Below are 13085 nucleotides of genomic sequence, written 5' to 3'. Positions count from 1 at the left end.
AGAGTCACAGGTCCCGACACCATCCTGACCTCAGCATTCCTGGAGTCCTCGTTCTCATTTGTGAACATAGACTAACCTGTGGGTGTGGCATGGTCTGGGATGCAGGACTTCACAGCTCCCTTCTGCTTCATCGCCTCCACACAACAGTAGGAAATCTCAGTGTGGCCATCAGAAGGAAACGACCTATCAACCTGAGGCCCTCTTAAAGGAAAAGGCCTCTCCTTAAATTGGGAAGTCCACATTTACTAGCGAATGATAACATTTCGTTCTTCTTCATGGCTGCGTAAAATTCCATTGTGTATAGATACCACATTTTCTTAATCCTTCGTCAGTGCTGGGGCATCTTGGCTGTTTCCATAACTTGGCTATTGTGAATAGTGCCACAATAAACATGGGTGTGCAGGTGCCTCTGGAGTAACCTGTGTCACAGTCTTTTGGGTATATCCCCAGGAGTGGTATTGCTGGATCATATGGTAGATCAATGTCTAGCTTTTTAAGTAGCCTCCAAATTTTTTTCCAGAGTGGTTGTACTAGTCTACATTCCCACCAACAGTGTAAGAGGGTTCCTTTTTCCCCGCATTCTCACCAACACCTGTTGTTGGTGGTGTTGCTGATGATGGATATTCTAACAGGGGTGAGGTGGTTTGAATTTGCATTTCCTTTATTGCTAGAGATGGTGAGCATTTTTTCATGTGTTTTCTGGCCATTTGAATTTCTTCTTTTGAGAAAGTTCTGTTTAGTTCACATGCCCATTTCTTTATTGGTTCATAAGTTTTGGGAGAATTTAGTTTTTTAAGTTCCCTGTATATTCTGGTTATCAGTCCTTTGTCTGATGTATAGTTGGCAAATATTTTCTCCCACTCTGTGGGTGTTCTCTTCAGTTTAGAGACCATTTCTTTTGATGAACAGAAGCTTTTTAGTTTTATGAGGTCCCATTTATCTATGCTATCTCTTAGTTGCTGTGCTGCTGGGGTTTCATTGAGAAAGTTCTTACCTATACCTACTAACTCCAGAGTATTTCCTGCTCTTTCTTGTATCAACTTTAGAGTTTGGGGTCTGATATTAAGATCCTTGATCCATTTTGAGTTAATCTTGGTATAGGGTGATATACATGGATCTAGTTTCAGTTTTTTGCAGACTGCTAACCAGTTTTCCCAGCAGTTTTTGTTGAAGAGGCTGCTATTTCTCCATCGTATGTTTTTAGCTCCTTTGTCAAAGATAAGTTGCTTATAGTTGTGTGGCTTCATATCTGGGTCCTCTATTCTGTTCCACTGGTCTTCATGTCTGTTTTTGTGCCAGTACCATGCTGTTTTTATTGTTATTGCTTTGTAATATAGTTTGAAGTCAGGTATTGTGATACCTCTTGCATAGTTCTTTTGACTGAGTATTGCCTTGGCTATTCGTGGCCTCTTGTGTTTCCATATAAATTTAACAGTAGATTTTTCAATGTCTTTAATGAATGTTATTGGAATTTTGATGGGAATTGCATTAAACATGTAGATTACTTTTGGGAGTATGGACATTTTTACTATGTTGATTCTACCAATCCATGAGCATGGGAGATCTCTCCACTTTCTATAGTCTTCCTCAATCTCTTTCTTCAGAAGTGTATAGTTTTCCTTGTAGAGGTCTTTCACATCTTTTGTTAGGTTTACACCTAGGTATTTGATTTTTTTTGAGGCTATTGTAAATGGAATTGTTTTCATATATTCTTTTTCAGTTTGTTCATTATTAGTGTATAGAAATGCTAATGATTTTTCTATGTTGATTTTATATCCTGCTACCTTGCTATAGCTATTGATGATGTCTAGAAGCTTCTGAGTAGAGATTTTTAGGTCTTTAAGGTATAGGATCATGTCGTCTGCAAATAGGGATATTTTGACAGTTTCTTTACCTATTTGTATTCCTTTTATTTCTTTTTCTTGCCTAATTGCTCTGGCTAGGAATTCCAGTACTATGTTGAATAGGAGTGGAGATAGTGGGCATCCTTGTCTGATTCCTGATTTTAGAGGGAATGGTTTTAATTTTTCTCCGTTAAGTATAATGCTGGCTGTAGGTTTGTCATATATAGCTTTTATAATGTTGAGGAACTTTCCTTCTAGTTCTAGTTTTCTTAGAGCTTTTATCATGAAATGATGTTGGATCTTATCAAAGGCTTTTTCTGCATCTATTGAGATGATCAAGTGGTTTTTGTCTTTGCTTCTGTTAATGTGGTTTATTACGTTTATTGATTTTCATATGTTGAACCACCCCTCCATCCCTGGGATGAAGCCTACTTGGTCGTGGTGAATAATCTTTTTGATGTGTTGCTGAATTTGGTTTGCCATTATTTTGTTGAGGATTTTTGCATCAATGTTAATTAAGGAGATTGGCCTATAGTTCTCCTTTTTGGAGGTGTCTTTGCCTGGTTTTGGGAGAAGTGTAATACTGGCTTCATAAAATGTGTTTGGCAGTTTTCCTTCCCTTTCTATTTCATGGAACAGTTTAAGGAGGGTTGGTATCAGTTCTCTAAAGGTCTGATAGAATTCAGCAGAGAATCCATCAGGTCCTGGACTTTTCTTTTTGGGGAGACTCTTGATTGCTGCTTCAATTTCATTTTGTGTTATAGGTCTATTCAGGTGATTAATTTCTTCTTACTTCAGTTTTGGATGATCATATGTATCTAGAAATCTGTCCATTTCTTTTAGATTTTCAAATTTATTTGAATCTAGGTTCTCAAAGTAGTCTCTGATGATATCCTGGACTTCCATGGTGTTTGTTGTTATCTCCCCTTTTGCATTCCTAATTCTACTAATTTGGTTTTTTTCTCTCCTCATTTTAGTCAGGTTTGCCAGGGGTCTATCAATCTTGTTTGTTTTTTCAAAGAACCAACTTTTTGTTTCATTAATTCTTTGTATGGTTTTTTTGGTTTCTATTTCGTTGATTTCAGCTTTTATTTTTATTATTTCTCTCCTTCTATTTGTTTTGGGATTTGCTTTTTCTTGTTTATTCTTTGAGTTTGAGATGTATCATTAGGTCATTGATTTGGGATCTTTCAATCTTTTTAATATATGCACTCATGGCTATAAACTTTCCTCTCAAGACTGCCTTAGCTGTGTCCCATAGGTCCCGGTAGGTTGTGTTTTCATTTTCATTGACTTCCAGGAACTTTTTAATTTCCTCTTTTATTGCATCGATGATCCACTCTTCATTAAGTAATGAGTTATTTAGTTTCCAGCTGTTTGCATGTTTTTTGTCTTTATTTTTGTTGTTGAGTTCTACTTTTACTGTATTGTGGTCAGATAGTATGCACGGTATTATTTCTATTTTTTATATTTGCTGAGGCTTGCTTTGTGCCCTAGGATATGATCTATTTTGGAGAAGGTTCCATGGGCTGCTGAGAAGAATGTATATTGTGTAGAGGTTGGATGAAATGTTCTGTAGACATCTACTAGGTCCACTTGATCTATTGCATATTTTAGATCTTGGATTTCTTTATTGATTTTTTGTTTGGATGACCTATCTATTGATGATAATGGAGTGTTAAAGTCTCCCACAACCACTGTGTTGGCGTTTATATATGCTTTTAGGTCTTTCAGGGTATGTTTGATGAAATTGGCTGCGTTGACATTGGGTGCGTACAGATTGATGATTATTATTTCCTTTTGGTCTATTTCCCCTTTTATTAGTATGGAATGTCCTTCTTTATCTCGTTTGATCAATGTAGGTTTGAAGTCTACTTTGTCAGAGAGAAGTATTGCTACTCCTGCTTGTTTTTGGGGGCCATTGGATTGGTAAATCTTCTTCCAGCCTTTCATCCTAAGCATATGCTTATTTCTGTCGGTGAGATGAGTCTCCTGTAAGCAACAAATTGTTGGATCTTCTTTTTTAATCCATTTTGTCAAACAGTGTCTTTTGATGGGTGAATTAAGTCCATTAACATTAAGTGTTAGTACTGATAGGTATGTGGTGATTCCTGCCATTTAGTTGTCTTAGTTATTTGAAGGTTTGATTGTGTGTACCTAACTTGATGTTACTCTCTACTGTGTTGCTTTTTCTTTTCCTGTGGTTTGGTGCTGCCTGCCTTTTCATGGTTAAGTTGGGTGTCACTTTCTGTGTGCAGGATCCCTTGCAGAATCTTTTGTAATGGTGGCTTTGTGGTCACATATTATTTTAGTTTCTGCTTATCATGGAAGACTTTTATTGCTCCATCTATTTTGAATGATAGCTTTGCTGGGTAGAGTATCCTGGGATTGAAGTTATTTTCATTCAGTGTCCGGAAGATCTCACCCTATGCTCTTCTTGCTTTTAATGTTTCTGTTGAGAAGTCTGCTGTGATTTTGATGGGTTTACCTTTGTATGTTACTTGTTTTTTCTCTCTTACAGCCTTCAATATTCTTTCCTTAGTTTCTGAACTTGTTGTTTTAATGATGATATGTCGTGGAGTAGTTCTATTTTGATCTGGTCTGTTTGGTGTCCTGGAGGCCTCTTGCATCTGTATGGGAATATCTTTCTCTAGATTTGGGAAATTTTCTGTTATTATTTTGTTGAATATATTACGCATTCCCTTCGCTTGCACCTCTTCTCCTTCTTCGATGCCCATGATTCTCAAGTTTGGTCTTTTGATGGAGTCAGTGAGTTCTTGCATTTTCTTTTCACAGGTCTTGAGTTGTTTAATTAATAGTTCTTTGGTTTTTCCTTTAATTACCATTTCATCTTCAAGTTCTGAGATTCTGTCTTCTGTTTGTTCTATTCTGCTGGATTGGCCTTTCCTTTTGTTTTGCAGTTCTGTTTCGTTCTTTTTTCTGAGGTTTTCCATATCCTGGCAGTTTTCTTCTTTATTGTTGTCTATTTTTGTCCTGAGTTCATTTATCCATTTATTCATTGTGTTCTCTCTTTCACTTTGGTGTTTATACAGTGCTTCTATGGTTTCCTTTATTTCTTCTTTTGCTTTTTCAAATTCTCTATTTTTATTGTCTTGGAATTTCTTGAGTGTCTCCTGTACATTTTTGTTGACCCTATCCAGTATCATCTCTATAAAATTCTCATTGAGTACTTGTAGTATGTCTTCTTTTAAATTATTCTTGTGGGCTTCATTGGGTCCTTTGGCATAGTTTATCTTCATTTTGTTGGAGTCTGGATCTGAGTTTCTGTTCTCTTCATTCCCCTCTGGTTCCTGTACTAATTTTTTGCTGTGGGGAAACTGGTTTCCCTGTTTTTTCTGTCTTCCTGTCATTTTCCTTGGTGTTGTTACTGTCCCTGTACTGTGTGTAATTAAGTATTTTCTAGCTTGTAATAATAACAATGGTAATATTTAGAATGGAAGAGTGAGCTGAGATGGAAAGCAAGAAGTTAAAGAAAAGGGGAAAACAAATATACAGACAAGAGGGAGAAAGCAGAACAAGGTATCAGACAGAGTTTTAAAGGTATAAACAGGGAGTGTTAGTGTACTAGTTGACATTAATCTGAACAGACATTAGAGAGACAGAGAGAGGATTGAAAATCAAAGGTAAAAAAAATAAAAAATAAGTAAATGGAAGTAATATCTATACATAAAAATGAATTAAAATAAAATGGAAAATAGAAAATTAAAAAAAAAACCCAAAATCTTCCAAGTTTATATGCAATGCAGTTTCAGTCTTAATAATTTGGGTGTCCGTCTCGATCTCCAGTCCTGGAGTTGGTGCCTCAGATGTTGTTCTGTAGTTGTCTCATCAAAGGGTATGCATAAAGTAGAACAAAACTACACACTCACACACACACACACACACACACACAAAAATGCCCCACCAAGTGTCCCCAGTTCAAATGCAATACAGTTTCAGTAAGTTTTTCGGCTTGCAGGTGTAATTCAGTTGTTCTCTCATCAAAGGTAGGGAGAAAAAGAAAAAAAAGCGTCTGGAGACAGTTCTGAGAGTGGTATCTGCAACTGTGGCTTGCCTGCCTGCTGCTCTCAGCCTGTAGCTGGCGGCGTTATTTATGCAGATCTCTGGGGTGAGCTAGCACTCACCTGGTCCCACAGGCTTTGTTTGCTCAGAGTTCTCCTGTGCGGGAGCCTCTGCTACAGGCTTTCCCCTTTCCAAGCACTGGGAAAGGTGACACTGCCCCGCGTTGTCAGGCCTGCGTGTTTATTTACAGTTCATGTGGGAGCCCCTCTCCTCTGAAGTTTTCCTCCCACTGCCACTTTCAGCAGCTTTCCTGCTCCTGCATACTGGGCGGTGCTGCTGCTCCTGCCGGCCGCCATGTTTGTTTACAGTTCCCTCCTCTCACAAGCTTCCCCGCTCCTGGTTGCTGGGTGCGCGCCCTGCTCCCGCCAGAGGCTCTCCGGCCCGCCCGGCTTGTTTATTTACAGTCCCGGGAAGGATTCCCTTCCCCCAATCTTCAGCGCTCAGGGCGCCCCACCCTCTTTCCAGCGTGTCTTAACTGTTCTTATTGCTTATTACTCAGTTTCTCTTTTTTTTTTTTTCCCGGGTGGAGGTCAGTCTGTCCAGGGGGCTATGCTGCTCTGGCCCAGGCTTGTCTGTGGGGCTACCGCGGTACCGTGAAGCTCACCTGGTCTGTGTCTTCCCAAGACGTATGGGCGTCGGCCACTGGCGGCCCCGGGGGCCCTCCTTGTTTCTCCGTTTAACGTGAAGTGGAGATTCTTTGCGCTGGGTGGAGATGTGGAGGAGTCAAAGTTATGTCTTTTCTCGGTGATTATGCCTGCAAAGTGTGTCTCCAGCATCTCTCCAAGATTTCACTATAGGAGGGTTGCTTTCTGCTTCCTACCTCTAGCCACCATCTTGGAATCTCTCAGACTGTAAGATTTTTCTATGTTAATTTTATATCCTGCTACCTTCTGTAGCTATTGATGATGTCTAGAAGCTTCTGAGTAGAGCTTTTTGGGTCTTTAAGGTATAGGATCATATCATCTGCAAATAAGGATATTTTGACAGTTTCTTTACCTATTTGTATTCCTTTTATTCCTTCTTCTTGCCTAATTGCTCTGGCTAGGAATTCCAGTACTATGTTGAATAGGAGTGGAGATAGTGGGCATCCTTGTCTGGGTCCTGATTTTAGAGGGAATGATTTCAGTTTTTCTCCATTAAGTATAATGCTGGCTGTAGGTTTGTCATATATAGCTTTTATAATGTTGAGGAACTTTCCTTCTAGTCCTAGTTTTCTTAGAACTTTTATCATGAAATGGTGTTGGATCTTATCAAAGGCTTTTTCTGCATCTATTGAGATGATCAAGTGGTTTTTCTCTTTGCTTCTGTTAATGTGGTTTGTTACGTTTATTGATTTTCATATGTTGAACCACTCCCTGCATTCCTGGAATGAAGCCTACTTGGTCGTGGTGAATGATCTTTTTGATGTGTTGTTGAATTCGGTTTGCCATTATTTTGTTGAGAATTTTTGTGTCAATGTTCATTAAGGAGATTGGCCTATAGTTCTCCTTTTTGGAGGTGTCTTTGCCTGGTTTTGGGAGAAGTGTAATACTGGCTTCATAAAATGTGTTTGGCAGTTTTCCTTCCCTTTCTATTTTGTGGAACTGTTTAAGGAGGGTTGGTATCAGTTCTTCTTTAAAGGTCTGATAGAATTCAGCAGAGAATCCATCAGGTCCTGGATTTTCTTTTTGGGGAGGCTCTTGATTGCTGCTTCAATTTCATTTTGTGTTATAGACCTATTCAGGTGATTAATTTTATCTTGGTTCAGTTTTGGATGATCATATGTATCTAGAAATCTGTCCATTTCTTTAAGATTTTCAAACTTATTTGAATATAGGTTCTCGAAGTAGTCTCTGATGATTTCCTGACCTTCCATGGTGTTTGTTATTATCTCCCCTTTTGCATTTCTGATTCTACTAATTTGGGTTTTTTCTCTCCTCATTTTAGTCAGGTTTGCCAGGGGTCTATCGATCTTGCTTATTTTTTCAAAGAACGAACTTTTTGTTTCATTAATTCTTTGTATTGTTTTTTTGGTTTCTATTTCATTGATTTCAGCTTTTATTTTTATTATTTCTCTCCTTCTATTTGTTTTGGGATTTGCTTTTTCTTGTTTATTCTTTGAGTTTGAGATGTATCATTAGGTCATTGATTTGGGATCTTTCAATCTTTTTAATATATGCACTCATGGCTATAAACTTTCCTCTCAGGACTGCCTTAGCTGTGTTCCATAGGTCCCGGTAGGTTGTGTTTTCATTTTCATTGACTTCCAGAAACTTTTTAATTTCCTCTTTTATTTCATCGATGATTCATTGTTCATTAAGTAATGAGTTATGCAGTTTCCAGCTGTTTGCATGTTTTTTGTCTTTACTTTTGTTGTTGAGTTCTAGTTTTATTGCATTGTGATCAGATAGAATACATGGTATAATTTCTATTTTCTTATATTTGCTGAAGCTTGCTTTGTGCCCTAGGATATGATCTATTTTGGAGAAGGTTCCATGGGCTGCTGAGAAGAATGTATATTGTGTAGAAGTTGGATGAAATGTTCTGTAGACATCAACTAGGTCCATTTGATCTATTATATATTTTAGATCTTGGATTTCTTTATTGATTTTTTGTTTGGATGAACTATCTATTGATAATAATGGGGTGTTAAAGTCTCCCACAACCACTGTGTTGGCGTTAATATATGCTTTTAGGTCTTTCAGGGTATGTTTGATGAAATTGGGTGTGTTGACATTGGCTGCATACAGGTTGATGGTTATTATTTCCCTTTGGTCTATTTCCCCTTTTATTAGTATGGAATGTCCTTCTTTATCTCATTTGATCAATGTAGGTTTGAAGTCTACTTTGTCAGAGATACGTATTCCTACTACTGCCTGTTTTCGGGGGCCATTGGCTCAGTTAGTCTTCTTCCAGCCTTTCATCCTAAGCCTATGCTTATTTCTGTCAGTGATATGGGTCTCCTGTAAGCAACAAATTGTTGGATCTTCCTTTTTAATCCATTTCATCAAGCGGTGCCTTTTGATGGGTGAATTAAGTCCATTAACATTAAGTGTTAGTACTGATAAGTATGTGGTGATTCCTGTCATTTAGTTGTCTTAGTTGTTTGAAGGTTTGATTGTGTGTACCTAAGTTGAGGTTACTTTCTACTGTCTTGCTTTTTCTTTTCCTGTGGTTTGGTGCTGCCTGTCTTTTCACAGTTAAGTTGGGTTTCACTTTCTGTGTGCAGAATCCCTTGCAGAGTCTTTTGTAGTGGTAGCTTTGTGGTCACATATTGTTTTACTTTCTGCTTATCATGGAAGACTTTTATTGCTCCATCTATTTTGAATGATAGTTTTGCTGGGTAGAGTATCCTGGGATTGAAGTTATTTTCATTCAGTGCCCGGAAGATCTCACCCCATGCTCTTCTTGCTTTTAATGTTTCTGTTGAGAAGTCTGCTGTGATTTTGATGGGTTTACCTTTGTATGTTACTTGTTTTTTCTCTCTTACAGCCTTCAATATTCTTTCCTTAGTTTCTGAACTTGTTTTAATGATGATATGTCATGGAGTAGTTCTATTTTGATCTGGTCTGTTTGGTGTCCTGGAGGCCTCTTGCATCTGTATGGGAATATCTTTCTCTAGATTTGGGAAATTTTCCATTTTTTTTTGTTGAATATATTATGCATTCCCTTTGCTTGCACCTCTTCTCCTTCTTCCATGCCCATGATTCTCAAGTTTTGTCTTTTGATGGAGTCAGTGAGTTCTTTTCACAGGTCTTGAGTTGTTTAATTAATAGTTCTTTGGTTTTTCCTTTAATTACCATTTCATCTTCAAGTTCTGAGATTCTGTCTTCTGTTTGTTCTATTTTGCTGGATTGGCCTTTCCTTTTGTTTTGTAGTTCTGTTTCGTTCTTTTTTCTGAGGTTTTCCATATCCTGGGTGGTTTCCTCTTTAATGTTGTCTATTTTTGTCCTGACTTCATTTATCTGTTTATTCTTCATGTTCTCTGTTTCACTTTGGTGTTTATACAGTGCTTCTATGGTTTCCTTTATTTCTTCTTTTGCTTTTTCAAATTCTCTATTTTTGTTGTCTTGGAATTTCTTGAGTGTCTCCTGTACATTTTGGTTGACCCTATCCAGTATTATCTCTATAAAATTCTCATTGAGTACTTGTAGTATGTCTTCTTTTAAATTCTTGTGGGCTTCTTTGGGTCCTTTGGCATAGTTTATCTTCATTTTGTTGGAGTCTGGATCTGAGTATCTATTTTCTTCATTCCCCTCTGGTTCCTGTACTAATTTTTTTTGCACTCAAATTCTTAAGGAATCACAGTTTATTTTTTGGTATATATTGTCTGATTCTTCTTAGGCTTACAGGCACAAGGGAATGAGGACTGAAAATGAAAACGAGACCTGTGTGTGAAGTAGGGTACCATGAAGAAGAACAGTAAAAATGCCAGACAAGGCTGTGGAGTGAGGATGTGTGGCTCTTTTTGGCATCTGGCATTAGTACCTTCTGTTTTGGGGAGAGATGTGGGAATGTGTCATAAAACATCTCATGAGTCTTTGTGAGAGGAAGAATAATCTCCCACTTTCTAAGCTGAAAAGGTCAAGACTCTTTTCCCGTTCCTGTCAATGACAAGTGGCATCCTAAGACTGACCTGTGAGATTGTGATACTAAACCACAAGGCCTTGTCTGTATGAGAGTAAGGCATCCTAAACTGAAAGCAGCAAAATCAGGTGATGACTTGGGTTTTTCCCTGAGATAGAGGTACTGTCAGCGGCTGGAGAGTTTTCCTGATTCCCAGTGTTTTGATTGGCTGGGTGAATTTGACCAGATGGACAGTTATGGTGGTGTGCAGTTAGCATGTGCTACTTTCCATTTAGACCATCCTGGTCTCTGAGAATTTTATGGTAGAGCTGAGAGGTGACTGAATCATTGTAAGATGTAGAGCTCAAGTGGGACACAAGAAGCTATTACAAAGAAATCTCTCTGCTATAAATACCCTGAAATGCTTCTTAAACAGGGATTTTGTTAAAAGGGAAAAAAAATCCTGAATTTATCTTCCTATTGAAAGTAAAAAATGTGCCAATACTGGGTTCATGATGTACAAGTTTTATCAACAGCCCCTGCAGGAAAGGAGGAGTGATGCTTCATCTTTTCAGTTATTTTCTCTTGGTGTCACCCATTTTTGAGCCCTTATTGGTGTCACAACCTATTTGGACCCATATTTGCAAACATTAAAAGTAGACTCTGACAAATTTCAGTGAAAGGAAAGTATATTAAAGCATATTCAGTCTTGGAGGAGGGTGTGGTTGATTTGCAGAGCTTAGGTCATATGCTTACCCCCCTAGCTGCAAGGGAAGCTGGAAAACAAACATATGGACTTTAAGCTTCTTTGATGGGTGATGGTCCTACTTTCTGAGAAGGAAGAGTCCCCAGACATAAGGAGTTCAAGTTTTTGCAACAACAACAACAAAACCCAGCAAGTGTCACCACACCCCTGAGGAGATGTGAGTATACTCTCCCCTGATCCTAGCTAAATATTGATGGGATGATGTATAACACAACGAACTTTAGGAAAAAATAAAGGAAGAGGGGCAGAAAAGAAGAAGAAAACTAGAGGAAGAAGGGGAGATAATAAACTATAGCCAAAGAGAGTAGCAATGAAAAAATGACTCATGCCTTAGAAAGCTTTTGCTCTAAAGCTCAGTCCATCTATTTCCTCAATTGTTTTCCTCTACTTTTTCCTTATAAAGAACTTGTTCTTTAATTTAAAAAAAATTTAAAGGTGGGGAGAAAATATTGGCCCCACACCAGAAATGGTTCATCTCAGTCAGTCTTCAAAACACCAGCTGCCTAAGTGATGAGTTGATCCATCCAAGATGAGTTATTTAGCCAACAGACAGATGGCCAAGAAAGTCCAGTTAGTTGGCATGTTTTTTGTCATTCAGGAGGGTCTTGGCCAGATGAAAAAGCTAGAAACCAATGGATTCAGAGGCCCACCATCTTGGATTTGCTTATGAAATCCTACAGGTTTCCAGTTAGCAGCAAAGGACAATGCAAGGCAGGTTTTGCTTCACTGAGCCTATAACCTAGTGAAGAAGAGCTATTCTTATAACCCCACTGGTGGATAAGAAAGAAGCTGAGCTGGTAGCCTGGCCAAAACTGAGATACTCATAACCCAGCATGTAGAATGTGAAAACAAGGAACAGCTGTGAAAATGGGTGTCTGGGGAAAGAAAGGGCTACTTACAGCACTTTTTCCAGAATCATATTAAATTTCCAAGTAAAGAAGGATGGCTTATTACATATCATAAATAATTAGTGAGAATTAGAGAAAATGTAAGTTAATTTTTGAAGCAATCTAGTATTATAGTTGGAAATACACTCAGAAAATGTAGCCAAAGTTACAGTCTATACCATAATACTTTATTCATTACTTCAACACACATTTCATGTTGCTAGTACTGTGTGCCAGGAACTCTTCTGGGCAGTCAATTATGATGAGTGAGCATCAGCTCATCTCTGCCCTCATGGAGCTTACAGTGTGGTAGAGAAAAGATTTTTCGTTAAGTAACAAGAGAAATGAGTGTAACTTTGTAACTTGCTCCAGCAAGCAAGATGAGTGAAAAAACAGTGAGCTACAAGTCATAAAGGATTTAACTACTTATCATCTAATTATGTATATATTAATATACTATTTATTTTAACATACATGTATATATGATATATATATCTATATATTCCCCACCTTGTTTTATGGTCAGTAGCCTTTATTAAAAAGTCTGTGATGCAAACCTGTTGCCTTCCTCTACCAAAACTTTAGTTTTCATGTTTGATGTCATGAGCTGACAAATTAATAGTTCTGAACATGTTAGAAGCCCCTTACATTTTAATTTCAGTTTTGTTGTGTGGTCTGGGAGAAGGTTTTTGCACATGAGGACAGGTGTCCTACATCAAATCCAACCCTGCTTCTAGTAGTGGAGGGCTCTTGGGCAGCAGCCTCTCAGAGGCTCCATCTCTTCACCTGTACAGTGGAGATGATAAGGCTCCCTCTCACTAGAGTGGTGCTAATCAAATGAGAGAAGTTATGATCATTGAGATTTCCCCCAACTAAACAAAAGAGCATGTTTTGAGTTTCACTGTATTCCAGGGTTAGTTCTAAAGCAAGTGCACAAGGGAAAAGTTGTCCAGAGTCATA

The sequence above is a fragment of the Castor canadensis genome, chromosome 5 (assembly GCF_047511655.1).
Source record: "Castor canadensis chromosome 5, mCasCan1.hap1v2, whole genome shotgun sequence".
Lineage (NCBI taxonomy): Eukaryota > Metazoa > Chordata > Mammalia > Rodentia > Castoridae > Castor > Castor canadensis.
The sequence above is the reverse complement of the archived record's forward strand: the minus strand, read 5'-3'. Positions refer to the sequence as shown.